Here is a 13,680-nt window from a genome sequence, read left to right as displayed (position 1 = left end):
ACAGTAACTGTAAATGAGTGAAGTGAGTTATAAAAAAAGTCTAATTACAGGCATGCTTTGCATATTAAACATCTAGGAATACACTTCACTTCCAAACTCCCCATCTCATGTCTTGGTCTATTCTTTTTTTTTTTTTGAGACAGAGTCTTGCTCTGTCACCCAGGCTGGAATGCAGTGTCGCAATCTCGGCTCACTGCAACCTTCCTGCCACCCCCCTCCCCGGGTTCAAGAGATTCTCCTGCCTCAGTCTCCCGAGTAGCTGGGACCACAGGTGCATGCCACCATGCCAGGCTAATTTTTGAATTTTTAGTAGAGATGGGATTTCACCATGTTGGCCAGGCTGGTCTCGAGCTCCGGACCTCAGGTGATCTGCCCGCCTCAACCTCCCAAAGTGTTGGGATTACAGGCGTGAGCCACCATACCTGGCTTATTTTTGGTTTTGATTAAGATGTAGATGCAAGAATTTCCTGATATTGCTGCTGATAGTTAAGAAGCACATTCTTGCACTGCTATAAGGAAATACTTGAGACTGGGTAGTTTGTAAATTATAAGAGGTTCAATGGCTCACAGTTCTGCAGGCTGCTTAGGATGTATAGCAGCTTCTGCTTCTGGGGAGGCCTCAGGATGCTAACAATCCTGGCGGAAGGCCAAGAGGAAGCAGGTGTCTTATATGGTCAGAACAGGACGAAGAGAGACTGAGGAGATGACACACACTTTTAAACAACCAGATCTCACGATAACTCACTCATGAGAATAGCACCAAGGGGATGGTGCTAACCCATTCCTGAGAACTCCAACCCCAGGATCCAATCACCTCCCACCAGGTCCCACGTCTAACCATGGGGATTATAATTCGATATGAGATTTGGTGGCACACAGATCTAAACTCTATCACCCTCTGAAGGTTCACTGAAAAATCAACTGACAGAAGGCAGATTTAGTCTTACAAAGATCTCAAAGCAATGGCCAAATGGTTGATGCTTTCACACCATTGGTGACCTAAATGGAAGAAGCTCAGGTAAAATGAATATAAGTAGAGAGTTTATTGGGGCCAGGTTTGAGGATTCCAACCTGGAAGCATAGATTCAAGTTGACCTGAATAGAATCTCTGAAGTGCAGCAGTTACAAGTGGATTTTTATTTTATTTTATTTTATTTATTTATTTTTGAGACAGAGTCTCACTCTGTTGCCCAGGCTGGAGTGCAGTGGTGCGATCTCAGCTCACTGCAACCTCCATCTCCCAGGTTCCAGTGATTCTCCTGCCTCGGTCTCCTGAACAGTTGGGATTATAGGCATGCACTACCACTCCCGGTTTAATTTTTGTATTTTTTAGTAGAAATGAGGTTTTACTATGTTGGCCAGGCTGGTCTGGAACTCCTGACCTCAAGTGATCTGCCTGCCTTGGCTTCCCAAAGTGCTGGGATTACAGGCGTGAGCCACCGCGCCCGACCACAAGTGGATTTTTATAGGCCAAAAAAAGGGGATCTGGCAGTGGGCAAATGCAAAGTTGTTGTCAGGAATTCTCATTGTTTTATAGAAGTAACATTGATTAGTGATGGGTTATAATGGTTAAGCTATAGGGTGTGAGTTTTAGTGTCTGGTGCGATGTTATTAGGTTAATTTATAGCTACTTGTGGCAGTAGCAAGCAGTTTCAAGAGATGATTACATAGCTCAGGCAGGGAGTAGGATGTGATTGAGGTCTCATTTTAATGTCGCTCCAGGTGTGATAATTAAAAGGACTTGCATTCCTCAGATAAGTTCTTTTGTTTTCCTACCATCTTGAGGTTACAGAAAGAACAGAGGCTTGGATCGTGGCAAAACAGGTTATGGTGGTAAAACGAGTTTATGTGAGGGAGAGAAAAGGAAGCCTGGCTAGTAAAGGGGGTCTTGTTTTGTAGATGAAACCTCACAGGTAGCAGACCCCAGAGAGGATAGATGGTAAATGTTTCTCTCAGGTTTTCAAAGGTGTCAGACTCTCAGTTAATCTTTCCTGGATCTGGACAAGGCAGAAAAAGAGAAAGGCTGGCTGCATGAAAGCAGATTTTCTCTACAGATGCAAACCTCACCCACGAAAAACAGCTTTTCAGCTATTCTTGCATTTCTAGCTCTTCTGAAGAGTCATATTGAAATATGTCAAGGAAATATATTTTGGGGTGACATAGTTTGGTTTCCTTCACTAGGTGATTGTCCCAAAGCCGCACCCTGTCTCCACGCCCCCATGCTCCCAGGCTGTGCCTGTGTTTCGGGAAGTCAGGGACTCTGAATGGAGGGACTGGCGGAAGCCGTGGCAGAAGAACATAAATTGTGAAGATTTCATGGACATTTATTAGTTCCCCAAAAATAATACTTTTATAATTTCTTATGCCTGTCTTTACTGAAATCTCTGAACATAAATTGTGACAATTTCATGAACACTTATCACTTCCCCAATCAAAAGACAGGTACAGATGATTTCCTGCACCTGTCTTTAATCTCTTAATCCTGTCATCTTCTTTGTAAACTGAGGAGGATATATGTTGCCCCAGGACCCTGTGATGATTGCGCTAACTGCACAAATTGTAGAGCATGTGTGTTTGAACAATATGAAACCTGGGCATCTTGAAAAAAGAACAGGATAACAGCAATGTTCAGGGAACAAGAGAGATAAGACTTCTGGCCACCAGTGAGCCAGATGGAACAGAGCCGTATTTCTCTTCTTTCAAAGGCAAATAGGAGAAATATTGCCGAATTCTTTTTCTCAGCAAGGAACATCCCTAAGAAAAAGAATGCACCCCGAGGGTAGGTCTATACATGGCTCCCTTAGGGCGACCGCCTTTTACAATCGAAGAAGGGGTAAAATAAGCCCCGGTCTCCTGTAGTGCTCCCAGGCTTATTAGGACGAGGAAATTCCCACCTAATAAATTTTGGTCAGACAGGTTGTCTGCTCTCAAACCCTGTTTCCTGATAAGATGTTATCAATGACAATACGTGCCTGAAACTTCATTAGCAATTTTAATTTCGCCCCATCCGGTGGTCCTGTGATCTCGCCCTGCCTCCATTTGCTTTGTGATATTTTATTACCTTGTGAAGCATGTGATCTCTGTGACCCACACCCTACTCGTGTACTCCCTCCCCTTTCGAAAATCACTAATAAAAACTTGCTGGTGTTACGGCCGGGGGAACCTCACGGAAACTGCAGACATGTGATGTCTCCCCTGGACACCCAGCTTTAAATTTCTCTCTCTTGTACTCTTTCCCTTTATTTCTCGAACCAGCCTAGACACCTAGGAAATAGAAAAGAACCCACATTAACCATCGGGGGTGGGTTCCCCTGATACGCCTGCAGACCTCACCTCTCTCCAGGAGAACACTTCATCCTCCTTCCCCTGTCTTACTCTCTAAAGTCCTTGCCCTTTGTGAAATGAAATAATTCAAACTTAGAGCTGTTGGAACTTTAGATTCTTCTGAGCCTTGGGAGGAATGTGGCTATGTGGCCCGAGTCACGTGGCATGCAGCTGCAACATCTGCCCTTTTCTTTCCTATAAAAAACAAGAACCCCTTAGATCACTGCCCCTCCTCATGGAGTAATAAAGTAATCTTCCTTGGAACGTAGTGTAAACTAAAAATAAAATCCTAAGTCCCCGACCAACTGAACAGACACCCTCTTGACAAAGGGGACCCCAGAAAAACCTTAAAAACGGAATTCCCAGTCACAATGGGAAGGGAGGTTGGACACCTTTTCTTATACCCTCTCCTTCTGGAGTTTAGGCACAGTAACTGATCAGTATTAACGTTAAAATAGAGATTATACAGCTGACAGAACAGACTCTTTGTGGCAATAAGATACCAAATCATAAACAAGACTAAGGCCATGCAAGGCAACGGTTAAGTCATATCTGCAAGCCATGAATCTTGCTACATAGCATTCTCATCATAAAACATTACTTTCTGCTGACTCCAAGTTTTAGACAGAGCCTTACTCCTTTAACCAATTGCAAAATAAAGAATCTCTGAATCTACCTATAACCCAGAAGTCTCCACTTCAAGATATCCCACCTTTTCAGGCCAAACCAACGTGTACCTTCCATTCACTGATTTATGTGTTTGCCTGTAATTCCGGCCTTCCTAAAGTGTACAAAACAAAACTGTAGCCCAACTTCCTTGGGTGCACTTTCTCAGGACCTGATGAGACTGTGTTTCCCTAGGCTTCATTCATTCATATAGGCTCAGAATGGAACTCTTTAAAATAACTTACAGAGTTTGACTTTTCCGTTAATAGTAGCAATCTGTAACCAAATTGCTATAACATTGATATAGGAGTTAAGAGGAAATTATCTAGGCAGATAGTGACATTACTGGAGTCCTCAGTAAGGTTTTTTTTTTTTTAATGAAAAGCAGCCCCCAAATCCTTTTCTAACAAAGAGCGGCCTGTAAAATTGAGCTGCAGACATAGATAACCAAGCTGGAAGCTTGCACGGGTGAACGCTGGCAGAGAAAGCTACTTGGGATTAGGCATGTTCAAAATGGTGGCTCCATCTTTCCTTCTCCCTTTACCAGCCACTTGTACAGTAAGGAGCAGGCAAGATGGTGCTGGTCAACTGGAAAGCCCATTTGCATAATAAGATTAGGGTGGAGTGGCCAGCCTTCCCCATGCGCTATGTTACATCACACCTGATGGAACCAACCTGTGGGCCCTACGTAAATCTGACACTGCCTCCTCAAGCCTGCCTATAAAATCTAACGGACTCTTCCACCAGCCAGTCTTTTTCCTCTCAGGAACCCCTCTCTCTTACTAGAGAGAACCGTTTTCCTTTCTCTTTCTTTTGCCTATTAAACCTCTGCTTCTAAAATCCTCATCTGTGTTCATGTCCGAAATTTTCCTGGCACGAAATGACGAACCGGGGTATTTACCCCAGACAATGCGGCCACTTCAACATGTGCACTGGTCTCCTATGGAAAATGTTGTAATCCTGCTAAAACTTCTCTGTCTCTGCCTACATAAGTGAAACCTGAACTTCTCCATCTTGGAAACACTAATCCCCGTCATTTGGAGTTGATGTCTCCCAGGTGGCCATCTTCAACCTTTGGGCTTGAATAAACTCCATACTTAGTCACATTTTCTGAACCTCATTATTTAAAATTGACTTAAAGCCTTATCTTTTACCCAACATTCACCCCTCCCATCTTTGCTTTCTTTATTATTTTGTTTGTTTATTATTTTTACCTCATCCTGGACTCCCCAAAGGCAACCCCTCCCATCTTTAAAGCCACCTTTGCAAAGGTTATGACTGACAGAAGCCTGGCATAGCTGACTCCATCTTGCTGCTAGCCCCACAGGCTGGCTGTCTTCGCTCATTCCTGGACATAGGCCAAGCTAATCGTGGGAGTAATTTAGTTTATAGTCTAACTTTGAAACAAGGATGATAATAGCTTCTCCCTAAAACTAACTTCCTCCTTGTTCAGGGACTGAAAACACCTTTGTAAAACTAATGAAAGGCCACAGGATTAAGATTATGGGCGGGGCCTGAATTCTGCTAAAATTTAAGCGTAATTTCTATAATCCCTTACTGCTCAGCAGTCATGTGGCCAGGGGTCATAAGATTTGTGAGTTCCCCAATTGCTCCTATAGATAACATCACTATTGTAGAACCTAAGAATGGCCTTTTGAGGTGTTTTTCAGATTGACCCCACCTGGACCCAGGTCTCCTGATTCAACCGGTCCTGTGGCCCCTACCCAGAGGTGGACTCAGCACACAAAGACCGTTTTCCACACCTCTATTATTACTGGTGGAGGGTGTCCAGGTTCTTGGCATGTTGAACAAAGAATTGGACAAAACACACCAACAAAGCAAGGAAAGAATGAAGCAACAAAAGCAGAGATGTATTGAAAATGAAAAATACACTCCACAGGGTGGGTAGTGGGCCTGAGCATAGGAGCTCAAGAGCCTAGTTACAGAATTTTCTTGGGTTTAAATACCTTCTAGAGGTTCCTTTTGGTTACTTGGTGTATGCCCTATGTAAATGGAGAGGATATTTCCTGCCATAATGGAAGCGTTTCCATTTGATTTAGTTCTAGGAAGTCAGCGTGAATTGGCCTTATGTTCCCCGCCTCCAGATCCTGTTCTCCTGCCTCCTTATGATTGCATCCCCAACCAATCTGCAGCACCCATTCTCTAGTCCAGTGCCCACCAACTATCTTTGAAAAACTCTAGCTTCTGAGCCTGTGGAGAGAGTGACTTGAGTTCTCCCATGTGGCTGGCCTCACGTTAAACTCTTTCTTTACTGCAATACCATGGACTCAGTGAACTGGCGTTGTCTGTGCAGTAGCAGGAAGAACCTGTTGGGTGACTACATCTTTTTTGGATGTACTAGTCTTCCACACCAAAGAGAAGTCCCAGCATCCTGGTCTGGTCCGTGTCCTGCAAATTCTGATGCTTTGGGGGTTTTAAGGATTTCAAAGGCTTATTTCTCAGCTCAAGAGACTAGTGAGATCTATAACCACACCTATTTGTAGTGTTTGTGTCTTTGGTTTCCTTACTTTGTAATAAAGAAATTTCTTTTCTCTAACCTTTGCTACTCAAAGCGTGTCCATCAGCTGGTAGTATTGGCTGGCCTAACCTGGGAGCTTGTTACAAACACCAAGACTCAAACTTCATCCTAGACATGAAGATCCCAGGTGATCATATGCACATTGAAGCTTCAGAAAGTCTGTTCTAAACAACCAGATGAGGCCAGGGATGGTGGCTCATGCCTGTAATTACAGCACTTTGGGAGGCCGAGGTGGGTGGATCACCCAAGGTCAGGAGTTTGAGACCACCCTGGCCAACATGGTGAAACCCCATTGCCACAAAAAAACCACACAAACGTTAGCTGGGCATGGCGGCAGGTGCCTGTAATCCCAGCTACTTGGGAGACTGAGGCAGGAGAATTGCTTTAACCTAGGAGCTGGATGTTGCAGTGAGCCAAAATTGTGCCACTCCACTCCAGCCTGGGTAAAAGAATGAGACTCTACTAAGAAAATAAAAATAATACTCTGATGTTGAAACTTTTCTTTGAGTTAGTCCTTCATCCTCAAATGACTTGAAACTGACCTTCATGGAACAAACATTTAATTCTGACAAGCATCAGTGTTTTGCCCTGATGTAGTTCACAGAACACCCTTCTGTATGATTCTGGTTCCATGGGAGCTATTTTACAGTTCTGTAAATCACTGTAAATCACCCGCCCACTCCACAGTGTAGGATGCAAATTATGTCCCGTCTGCTGGAGGTTCAATTAACTTCCCTCCCACTGTGGGAAAACCATTGTGCCTCAATTTGCATATCAATTTTCATACAACTGATCCATAAATTTGCTCTTTGGAGTTTCTTTTAAACTGGCTATAGTATTTGTCTGCTTCCCTCATGGGTAAAATAGAATCTTTACCATGCGTTCATTTTTAATATCTGTATGAGAGTCATGATCTTGTCTTTTTTGAAAACTACCATTTAACAGTGATAACTGCCTTTCTTCTCTTAGGTTACAGAGCAATGCTTCTACCTCAACACCACTGATGTTTTGAGACAGAGAATTCTATGTGGTGAGGGCTGTCCTCTGCATTGCAGGATGGTAGCAGTCTCCCTGGCCTCTGGCCACTAGATGCTCCTAGCACTGCCTCCCGCCAAATGTCTTCAGACATTGTAAAATGTCCTCTCAGGGGGAAAATTACTCACCCACTCCCCAGGTTAGAACCACTGGTTTATCGTTAATAAACACGACAACACGTGTCACCGCTATTGAACTAACAGGGAAAATGCAGTTACAGAAATAGCACATTACTTTTTGATAATGAAGGAAATAAAAATATTTTACTCTAAAATACATTTCTTTGACATATTTCGAGATGGCTGCCAGAGAGCCAGCATACAGAAGTAGCCCTGCAAAGCTGTCTTTTGTGGGGAAAATTTGCATCTACAGAGAATCTGCATAGAGGAAGCCAGGCTCTCACTTGTCATAATCCAGGAAAGATGAACTAAGAATCTGTCAATTTTAAAGGTCTGAAAGAAACATTTAGCATCTATTCTTTCTGAGGGCTGCTGCCTGTGGTTTTATTTACATAACAAGACTTTCTTTGCTAGCCAGCTCTCATTCCCCTCCCCTCCCATAACCAGATTCATCACCATAGCCTTGTTTTGACCATGCTCTGAACTCACACAGAAGCTTCTGCAACCCACTGGTGGGTTGGGTAATCACTCTGTGATGCTCCCCATATTTTGTATGCTTTTCCTCCAATTCATCTGACTTTTGTAAGTTGATTTTTCAGTAAACCTTCAGAAGAAGTTTTCCTTCTGCCCCTATAATATTTTCCTAAAAATAGAGGAATGAGCAAGCTGCTGGGAATATCATGTTTCACACATTATGAAAGGTCATGAGCAGGAGGAAAAACAAATAATACTGAAATCCGAAACACAAGCCAAGTGATACCACCTTTTGGCAGAAGTCCTTGGCATAAGGACAATTTGGAGGCTGTAGCACCCTCAGGTCCTGAGGAACTGGCTGGGGGAGGCCACTGGTTACCACATGAAGGTAAGTGTTTGCTTTGGGCTTAGATGGAATGAAAGAGGCTGAATGTCTGAGGTTGGTGCTGTGGGTGATATTCCTGAGCTTCCCTGTCTCCAGCCGTTCCTACCCCAGGAGACCCCCCTGGACAATAGGTTGATTTAACATGCATTCATTCATTCACTCATTTGCTCACTCATTCATTAGCTGACTCTTGACCAGGGGCCAGGAGCTGTGTGTCTGAGTGAGGGAAAAAGTGAAATTGCCTTTGCAAATGTTATGACAGTGACAGAAATCTAGCAGGGCTGACTCCATCTTGCTGCTAGCCTCACAGTCTATCCTTGCTCATTCCTGGGTGTGGGCCAGCTAACAATGGGAGAAATTTAGTTTATATTTTAACTTTGAAGTGGGGATGATAATAGCCCCTCTCTGAAACTAACTACCTCCTCGTTCAGGGGACTGAAACCATCTTTGTAAAACCAGCGAAGGCCACAAGATTAGGATTATGGAAGGGGCCTGAATCTGCTAAAATGTAGGCATAGTTTCTTCCTTCCTCCCTGCCTTCCTCCCTCCCTCTCTCTCTTTTTCTTTCTTTCCTTTTTTCTTTTTCTTTTTTTTTTTTTCAGTCTCACTCTATCACACAGGCTAGAGTGCAGTGGCACTATCTCTGCTCACTGCAACCTTTGCCTCCCAGGTTCAAATGATTCTCAGGCCTCAGCCACTGGAGTAGCTGGGATTACAGGCATGTGCCACCACACCAGGGCCACACTGTGGCCCAGGCTGGAGTGCAGTGGTGTGATCTCAGCTCACTGAAACCTCTGCCTCCCGGGTTCAGGTGATCCTCCCACCTCAGCCTCCAGAGTAGCTGGGACTACACACATGGGCCACTATGCCTGGTTAATTTTTCTATTTTCAGTAGAGATGGGGTTTTGCCATGTTTCCCAGGCTGGTCTGGAATTCCTGGGCTCAATCAATCTGCCCACTTTGGCCTCCCAAAGTGCTTGGGATTACAGGGGTGATCCACCACACCTGGCTTGTAGGCATAGTTTCTATAATCCTAATCCCTTACTGCTCAAGAGTCATGTGCCAAGGATCACAAGATTAGTGACTTCCCCAATTGCTCCTATAGATAACATCACTATTGTAGAACCTAAGATTGGTTTTTTTGGATGTCTTTCAGAATGACCTCACTGAGACCCATGACTCATGACTCAACTGGTCCTGTGGCCTCATGAAGGAGTGGACTCAGCACATAAGGGCTGTTTCCACACCCTGATGATTACATCCCCAACCAATCAGCAGCACCCATTCCCTAGTCCCCTGCCCACCAACTATATCCTTGAAAAACTCTTCCCTTTGAGCCTTCAGGGAGACTCATTTGAGTGATAACTCCAGTTCTGTCATGTAGCCAGCCTTGCGTTAATTTAACTATTTCTTTACTGCAATACCACAGTCTCAGTGAATTGGTTTTGTCTGTGCAGCAGTCAGGAAGAACTGTCACGCGATTACAAAAGGGGTACAGAGGTAGATATGTTCTTTCTAGGGAGGATTCAGTCTACTGCTATAAGAATAGGGATGTGGTCATCATAGCAATGATTATAGCATTTATTGAGTGCTCTGTGCTCGTTGTGTATGGCCCTTTAATAATGCTCAGAGCAATTCTAAGAGGTAGGAATGATTGCTCTGCTTTCCATATGAGGAAATTCAGGAAGGCTAAGTAACTTGTCCAAAATCACACAGCTTAGGACAGAGCAGGGACTGGAATGTAAGCTGTGCTTGGTCCACTCTGTTAAATCACTGTCCCTCCCCCACTCCACCCTCTGTAATAGACACACAATCATTCCACCAGAGCACAGAGCATGCAGGCTAAGAGAGGAGAGCTTCTTGAAGGAGATGACATTTGAACTGGGCCTTGAAACATGAGTACTCATTCATCAAACATTTATGGGGCATCTTCATGGGCTCAAGGACCCTGCACTGTGAATTTAAAACTAGGCTTTAGGCCAGGTATGGTGGCTCATGCCTATAATCCCAGCACTTTGGGAGGCCAATGCAGGCCGATCACCTGAGTTCAGGAGTTTGAGACTAGTCTGGCCAACATGGTGAAACCCCATTTCTACTAAAAATACAAAAATTAGCTGGGTGTGGTGGCGTGTCTGTAGTCCCAGCTATCAGGAGGCTGAGGCAGGAGAGTTGCTTGAACCTGGGAAGCGGAGGTTGCAGTGAGCTGAGATGGTGCCACTGTACTCCAGCCTGGGAAACAGAGTGAGACTCTGTCTCAAAAAAGAAAACAAAAAGTAAAAATAATAAATAAATAAATAAAACTAGGCTTTCACTCTTTCAGATTTTTGCCATTTAAGAGTCTATTTCCTATCCTCTTCCATTTTATGTGTAAGTCGTATAACTCAAAATTGGTGGTGGTGGGATGGGGTGCTATTGTGAATAATGCTGCAATAAACATTCATGCACAAGTCTCGGTGTAAATCCTTGCTTTCAGTTCTTTGGGTGTATATCCAAGAGTTGAATTTCTAGGTTATATACTAATTCTATGTTTATCTTTTTTTTAGTAACCACCAAACTGCTTTCCACAGCAGCTGTATTGTTTTGTATTCCCACCAGTAATGCACTTGCATTCTAATTTCTTTACATCCTGTCCAATATTTATTTTCTATTTTCTATTTTTAAAAATAATAGCCAATCTTGTGGGTATGAACTGATATCTCATCATAGTTTCAATTTGCATTTCCCTAATGACTAGTGATGAATATCTTTTCATCTGCTTATTGATGTCTATTCAAGTCCTTTGCCTATTTTTTAATTGGGTTGCTTATTTTTTGTTGTTGTTGAGTGCTTTATATTTTCTGGATATTAATCCCTTATCAGACAGATGACTTGCAAATATTTTTCCTCATTCTGTGGGGTTTGTTTTTTACTCTTTTGATAGTATCCTTTGATATGCAAAAGTTTTAAATTTTGATGTAGTCCTATTTATTTATTTATTGAGAAGAAGTTTCACTCTTGTTGCCCAGGCTGGAGTGCAGTAGCGTGATCTCGGCTCACTGCAACCTCCGCCTCCCAGTTTCAAGTGATTCTCCTGCCTCAGCCTCCTGAGTAGCTGGGATTACAGATGGCTGCCACCATGCCCACTAATTTTTTTTTTTTTTTTGTATTTTTACTAGAGACAGGGTTTCACCATGTTGACCAGGCTGCTCTCAAACTCCTGACCTCAAGTGATCTGCCTACCTCAGCCCCCCAAAATGCTGGGATTACAGGCATGAGCCACTGCACTTGGCCTGTTTATTTTTCATAGACTATGCTTTTGGTGTCATAGCCATGAAATCATTGCCAAATCTAATGTCATGAAGGTTTTCTCCAGTGTTTTTTCTGAGTTTTATAGTTTTAGGTCTTACATTTAGACCTTTAACCCATTTTTAGTTACTTTTTGTTTATGTTGTAAGGTCTAAGTTCATTCTTTTGCATATGGATATTGTAGGTGTGGAAAAAAGTATTTTTCTCTACCCATCTTAGGTTCTCCAGCTGGGGTCCCGCAAATAAGACTGGACAATGGCAGATTAACAGAGGACCAAACAGAAGTTCATTAACGTGTTCGTTGCACAAGTACACATGGAAGCGCCTGGAGATGAATTACTCAAAAAAGAGGTTAGATCATGGTTTCAAATATCTTCTTAGGCTAAAACGAAAGGGGCTTTGGGCTTCTGAGTTGGGGAGGCAAGTTACAGAAACAAGACCAGTGAAATTATCATTGTTTAGTAAGGTATGTTATACAGATTTAAGTTGGTGCCATCTCCATTGATTAGAGTAAATGTCCTTTTCTTTCTGGTATAGGAGACTCAGAAGTCATCTCTGCAAGGGGAAATTTCCTTTAAAAAATAAAAGAAAAACTTGCACACTGTTTTTAGAGCTTTTCCTGTGTCTGTGTGTTCTCACTGGCCTTAGCTTGAGACAATCCACATGCCAAAAAGGCGTATTTGTGGTGGTATAATGCCACACTAAAATCTAGTGCCCTTTAGTGTCCAGCTTTTCCAGCATCATTTGTTGAAAACACTGCCCTTTGCCCAATTTAATGATCCTGGCACCCTTGTCAAAAATCAATTGACCATATGTGCCTGGTTTATTTCTGGGTTATCTATTCTCTTCTGTTAGTCTATGTATCTGTCTTCTTGCCAGTACCATATTGTTTTGATTACTGTAGCTTTCTAGTAAGTTTTGAAATTAGGAAGTGTGACTTCTCTAACTTTGTTCTGCTTTTTCAAGATTGTTTTGGCTACTCGGTGTCTCTGAGATTCCATATGAATTTGGGGATGAGTGCCACTACTGGTTTTAATGATGTAATTCCTAGGGTACTTTTTAGTATTCAGAAGTTCAGCTCTCATTTGATGCTTTGAATTCTCTCTACTAAATCATTATCAGGGCTCAGAAAATGCAACCCCAAACTTCTTTGAACTGAAGATGATGGGGTGGATCTCAGAAGCAAGAAGGTTACCCCAGCCTTTCTGTGTGACAGCTGGACATAAAGGAATTCTCTGATCTACCTTCCCTGGAAGGAGATCTTAAGACCCTCATGTGCAGGTGGCTTGCCCTGTACCTGGAGGAAAAGACAGAGAGGCCAAGAAGTACCTGAACAGACAAGCCTTGCTGAGTTCCCTACAGTTTAGTACCATTAGGTCATACCTGCTTTTTGTACAATCACATTTCTATATGACTGTCCATTCTTCATAACATCCAAGCATAAAAATACACTTTTCTCTGGTTCTTTGGGTCTTCCTTTCTGAAGGTTCCCATGTCATGTAAAACTCTGTTAAATAAATTTGTACCTTTTCTCTTATTAGCCTGTATTTTGCTATAGGGGTGTCATTTTGGTGAACTAAGGTAGCGTGAAGCTTTTTATCATTTGAAGAAATACAGGTAGCAAACAAGGGAGCAATAAGCAGGTTTCTATTCCTATTGTAACTCCTATTATAAGAGTTTTAAATCTTTTTAGCCCTGGGAACCATTTTCCAAACATGGCCCCAGGATCAAATCCATGCCACACTTGCACGGGCACATGTACCAGTTTTGTCATCTCTCTAACTATGTCTTCAACTACTTGCCCTTGATCATCTATGTGTAGACAGCAATTAGTAAGGTTAAATTTTCTACAG

The 13,680-nt window shown here is 42.9% G+C and overlaps 1 long non-coding RNA gene across 2 annotated transcripts in view; it reads left to right on the top strand.

Moving 5' to 3' along the window:
• The first annotated feature begins 8,012 nt into the window (after positions 1–8,012).
• Positions 8,013–13,680, top strand: part of LOC105478870 (uncharacterized) — a 64,424-nt gene continuing 58,756 nt past the window's right edge. For both annotated transcript variants that reach the window (XR_011617125.1, XR_011617124.1), the window contains exons 1-2: positions 8,013–8,545; positions 12,047–12,178. This is a non-coding gene — a long non-coding RNA (uncharacterized lncRNA). The remainder of the gene's footprint in view (positions 8,546–12,046; positions 12,179–13,680) is intronic.

This window comes from Macaca nemestrina, chromosome 19 (assembly GCF_043159975.1).
Source record: "Macaca nemestrina isolate mMacNem1 chromosome 19, mMacNem.hap1, whole genome shotgun sequence".
NCBI classification, from domain to species: Eukaryota; Metazoa; Chordata; class Mammalia; order Primates; family Cercopithecidae; genus Macaca; species Macaca nemestrina.
Note: the sequence above shows the minus strand (reverse complement) of the source record. Positions and strands in the feature narration are given on the sequence as shown.